Below are 5,916 nucleotides of genomic sequence, written 5' to 3'. Positions count from 1 at the left end.
GATGGATGGATGGACACGGGTGTGTGGGGATGGATAGATGAATTGGGGGGTGTGGGGGATGGATGGTTAGAGGGGCGTGGGGATGGATGGATGGGACGGACACAGGACTGTGTGGGGATGGATGGATGAATTGGGGGTATGTGGGGGAAAGGATGGTTGGAGGAGTATGGGGGTGGATGGGTGGACGGACACAGGGGTGTGGGGATGGATGAATGGGGGGGAGGTGTGTGTGTAGATGGATGGATGAATGGGTGTGTGTGTGAGGGGGGATGGACGAACGGACTGACACAGGGGTGTGTAGGGGTGGATGGACGAACGGACAGACACAGGGGTGTGTAGGGATGGATGAATGTGTGTGTGTGTGAGGGTGGATGGACGAACGGACGGACACAGGGGTGTGTGTGTGAGGGTGGATGGACAAACAGACTGACACAGGGGTGTGTGGGGATGGATGAATGGGGTGTGTGTGTGAGGGTGGATGGACGAACGGACAGACACAGGGGTGTGTGGGGATGGATGAATGGGTGTGTGTGGTGAGGGTGGATGGACGAACGGACTGACACAAGGGTGTGTAGGGGTGGATGGACTGACTGACAGACCCCCTGACCTCCGGTTTCCCCAGCAGCCCTTTGATCTCTTTCCAGAGATTTTTGCGCCTGGTGTCTGGTTTGGGGCGGGGGACGCTGTTGCATGGATCTCTGGGGCCGGCACCGGCCCAGACCCTGCACCTTCTGCCCTGGCCGGGGCTGAGACGAACGGGCCGGCTGGAGAGGCACCAGGGGGGCAGGGGGGACAGGGCCGGGCGCGTGCGTGAGGAAGGGACTCCATGTCCCCAGGGCTTGGCCTTGGCAAACAGGGCCCGGACCAGGCCAGAGGGCGTGGCGAGGGATGAATGGGCAGCGGGGCGTGACGTGGGGGGCACAGGCGGCGAGGCCAGGGGGGCACAGGCGGCGAGGCCAGGGGCCCGCAGCGAGCAGGAGCCGCAGTGCCGGGTGATGTGCATGGCCATCCCCAGCTCCAGAGCCCCCAGGCCACAATGGGCCGGAGCTGAAGTCCCAACCCACGGCCCCCTGCCCGCGCCCCGCCATGGAGCTCCCTGGGCTGGGCAGGCAGTAGGGGTCGCCCTGCCCCCTCCCTGGGCCTGGGAGTGAGGTGAATGGGGCTCCCGGCTCCACCCATCTCTATTCCCTGGGGCTGGAATTGGGGGGGCCAAGGTCCCAGAGCTTACAGAGGGATTTTGGTGGGGAGGGGGTAGCAGCCAGTGCCCGCCCTCCGCCCGTGTCAGGGCATGGGGGCATAGATCAGCACCCAGACACCCCAGGGGTGGGATGAGCCCAGCTGGGCAGTGGGGGAATCTGCCCCCCAGTCCCTATCTGGGCTGGGACCAGCTGGCCAAGAGCAGGGGGTGGAACTGAGCACCTGGCCTGTGCCGTGGGGCTGAGGTGCCCTCAGGCACCGGTCTGTGGGCAGAGGGGTCCAGCTGGCCCGGTTTAGCTTGGCCCCGCCCACTGGGGTTGTCTGTTACACCAGTGATCTTCGTCCTCCTGGGCTCACACCGGTGCCACCGTCTCCAAGAGGCTTGGGGCAGGGGGACCCCACATTGGACCCCGCCCCCCCGCGAAGCCCCCAGCATCCATCGTGACGGAACATTACCGTTAGCCCAGTGGGGACACTGAGGCACAGAGCTGGGGGGTGACATGCCCAAAGGGCAGCAGCAGCAGCTCAGGGCCAAGAGCTGAGGATAGACCCAGTCGGAAAGCCCAGACCCCCCTGCTCTAACCACTAGGAGCAGCCTGAAGGAGTCTCCCACCCAGGGGCCTGGGAGCAAGGAGGTGCCAGGGGCATGGCGGGGTCAGGAGGCTGTCCTGAGGCAAGGGCGGCGGAGGAAATGCTCCGAGCCCCCAGGGCAGAAGTTGTGTGTAAAAGTGAAATGAAATTGGGAAGGAAGCACCCTTCCCATAAGGCTCCTCCATCACTTCCAACTGGCCATTCCCTGTCATTGGAGACCGATGGGGGCCCCCCTGGGGGCCCCCACCTCCAGACCCGGTCGGCTGGCTCCAGAGTCCAGCCCGCAGCTGGGGGGGGGGGGGGATCATTCATTGTGGGCACCGTGGGGAGGAGACGGATGCTCCATCCTGGGGGGTGGGGGGGTTCCCAACCCCAGACCAAAGGTGCAGGGAGGTGCCCAGCCCACGGCCATCGAGACATGCTGTTTGTGGTGAGGAAGTGGGGTGGAGAGTTAGAGCAAGGGATGGGCTCGGAGCAGGACTCCTGGGTCTGTTCTGTTCCAGCTCTGGGAGGGGAGTGGGGGTCCAGTGGGTTAGAAGCGGGGGGGCTGGGAGCCAGGACTCCTGGGTTGTTCCCAGCTCTGGGAGGGGAGTGGGGTCCAGTGGGTTAGAAGCAGGGGGGCTGGGAGCCAGGATTCCTGGGTTCTGTTCCCAAGCTCTGGGAGGGGAGTGGGGGTCCAGTGGTTAGAGCGTGGGGGTGGGGGTGGCTGAGAGCCAGGACTCCTGGGTTCCACCCCTGTGTCCTAGTCGCATCCCCTCCTGCTGCTTCCTTTTCTCCCGGCGTAACGAGGGGCAACCCCAGGGGTGGCTCCACTTTTTCTTCTTGACAGTCACCCCCGCCCCCCCCCCATGGCCCCTTTAGAGCCACAAGCCGGACGTCCAGGTGCTGGGGGGGGGGGGGCGGAATTCCAACCCAGGCCAGAGCCCACCAGGCGAATGGTTTAGTCTGAGCCTAGTCAGAGAACTCGGGTTCCCCTGCCCAGCTCGACAGACGAGCTGGTTCTCGCCAGCCTTGCTCCCACTGCTCGGGGAGCTGGATTACCTCCGGTGACGCATCTCCACCACAGTGGCACAGCTCCAGCGGTGCCGGGGCAGCGCAGCCACAGCCCGCATCAGCCTCAGTTTCCCCTCCCAGCCCGTGAGCTCTCGCGGCAGGGCCTGCACTCTCTATACCGATCAACGTGGGAATGGATATTTCAGCCCGGCCGGCCTTTCTGAGAGTCCCCAGCTTTCAAATCCTCTCTATGGCTGGCCGGTGTCGGCATGGGGCAGAGGGCCCCATGGGGGCAGCAGTTGGGGCCCAGGGCCCCAGATAGGCCCAGGGCAATGAGGAAATCCTGCCCCAGGGCACGCGGGAGTGAGAAGGGGCCCCTCAGAACAGAGAGGAGCAACCATGCGGCTAGCTGAGGCTGCTGGAGGCCAGAGCCCATCACACAGCCTGGTGCTGGCTGCGTTTCCCGTGCCCATCTAGAGTCTCTGGTCTGGTACGGAGATTGGAGGCTTGTGGTCAGCCCTGCCTGTTTGTACAGCACCTAGCACAAACGATGCGGGGGCATGCCGGGGGCTCCCAGCGCTACCGTAATACACCTAATAAATAATGCACAGTGCCTAGCACAAACGGTGCGGGGCCATGCCGGGGGCTCCCAGCGCTATCGTAATATACCTAATAAATAACGCACAGCACCTAGCACAGTGGGTGCGGGGCCATGCCAGGGGCTCCCAGCGCTACCGTAATACACCTAATAAAATAACGCACCAGCGCCTAGCACAAACGGTGCGGGGCCATGCCGGGGGCTCCCAGCGCTACCGTAATACACCTAATAAATAATGCACAGCGCCTAGCACAAACGGTGCGGGGGCCATGCCGGGGGCTCCCAGCGCTACCGTAATGCACCTAATAAATAACGCACAGCGCCTAGCACAGTGGGTGCGGGGCCATGCCGGGGGCTCCCAGCGCTACCGTAATGCACCTAATAAATAACGCACAGCACCTAGCACAGTGGGTGCGGGGCCATGCCAGGGGCTCCCAGCGCTACCGTAATGCACCTAATAAATAATGCACAGCGCCTAGCACAAACGGTGCGGGGCCATGACTGGGGCGAAGCGTTACTGTAATACACATCGATAATAGCAGCCCTGCAACTCCCAGAAAGCCAGCACCAGGCGGCCTCGGGCAACCTTATCCTCAATAATTGCAGCAGAAGCCCTCCCCCCGCGGCCCCCGGCACCGGGCTCGGCAAGGGGGCTGCAGACGTGTTGCATACTTTTATTCAACCAAAGCTACAGAATCCAGGACAGACAGGTCGGGGGCCGAGCAACTCAGTTTCTCCTCGTTTTTTTAACCAGCAACCTCCCCCTCCCCATCCCCCCGTGGAGAGACACGGGCCCCATCCTCCCCGGGGCGGCACTCAGCCGGGGCGCGGGGGGGGGAGGGAGGTTAACAGAGGACAGACAGCGGAGTCTGCTCACAGAACGCGACGCATCGTCTCTACCACACACGGTACACGCTGCGCGCCCGCAGCCACATGCTGAGAATAGGCAAAAGAAACAGAAGGGCCCCGCGCCGCCCGCTGGCGGTGCCCGGGCAGGTGGAGCCGGCGGCGATGGCCGGGGGAGGCCGGTCGGCAGAGTTCAGATCCAGACGACGGCGCCGGGCTCTGGCGTAGCCGCGTCCGGGACCAGGCCCCGGCGGACAGTCCAGATGGGGATTGGAGGGGTATATACAGGAGAGGTGGGTCCCAGCGGGAGCTGTTGTCCACAGGCAGGCAGAGGGTGCCAAGGCAGGTGTCCGCAGAGGGCTGAGGCTTCGCCCGTGGGGGGTGACGCGACAGGTGTCCTGGCAGGGCCGAGCCGTCACATAGCTCCGGAAATCAGTGCACAGCCGGCAGCGGCTCCGGTGCTCTGGGGCCCAGCAGGAACCGGAGAGGAGGGCGGCTGGACCCAGGGCCCGGTGTCGTGTGCGAGCCAGGGCCCCCCTCTTACACATACACATGTCTCATACAGTCACCGCAAGTGCACACCCTGATCTCACCCGCACAGTGCACACGCTCCACACGCAACCCCCGACCCCACCCCGCCTGGTACAGCCACATCACCCTCACCCCCTGCACACACAACCCCTGACACCACCCGCCTGGTACAGCCACCCCCACCCTCACCTCCTGCACACACAACCCCTGACACCACCCGCCCGGTACAGCCACCCCACCCTCACCCCCTGCACACACAACCCCCGACCCCACCCACCCAGTACAGCCACATCACCCTCACCCCCTGCACACACAACCCCTGATCCCACCCGCCGGTACAGCCACCCCACCCCTCACCCCCTGCACACACAACCCGACCCCACCCGCCCGGTACAGCCACCCCACCCTCACCCCCTGCACACACAACCCCGACCCCACCCGCCCGGTACAGCCACATCACCCTCACCCCCTGCACACACAACCCCTGACACCACCTGCCCGGTACAGCCACCCCACCCTCACCCCCTGCACACACAACCCCCGATCCCACCCGCCCGGTACAGCCACCCCACCCTCACCCCCTGCACACACAACCCCCGACCCCACCCGCCCGGTACAGCCACCCCACCCTCACCCCCTGCACACACAACCCCCGACCTGACCCACCCAGTACAGCCACCCCCACCCTCACCCCCTGCACACACACAACCCCCAACCCCACTCGCCCGGTACAGCCACATCACCCTCACCCCCTGCACACACAACCCCTGATCCCACCCGCCCGGTACAGCCACCCCACCCTCACCCCCTGCACACACAACCCCTGATCCCACCCGCCCGGTACAGCCACCCCACCCTCACCCCCCTGCACACACAACCCCCGACCCCACCCGCCCGGTACAGCCACCCCACCCTCACCCCCTGCACACACAACCCCAACCCCACCCGCCCGGTACAGCCACATCACCCTCACCCCCTGCACACACAACCCGACCCCACCCGCCCGGTACAGCCACCCCACCCTCACCCCCTGCACACACAACCCCCGACACCACCCGCCTGGTACAGCCACCCCACCCTCACCCCCTGCACACACAACCCCCGACACCACCCGCCCGGTACAGCCACACACCCTCACCCCCTGCCCGCACAACCCCACC

The sequence above is a fragment of the Chrysemys picta genome, chromosome 22 (assembly GCF_011386835.1).
Source record: "Chrysemys picta bellii isolate R12L10 chromosome 22, ASM1138683v2, whole genome shotgun sequence".
NCBI lineage: Eukaryota > Metazoa > Chordata > Testudines > Emydidae > Chrysemys > Chrysemys picta.
This window is presented reverse-complemented; position numbering follows the sequence as displayed.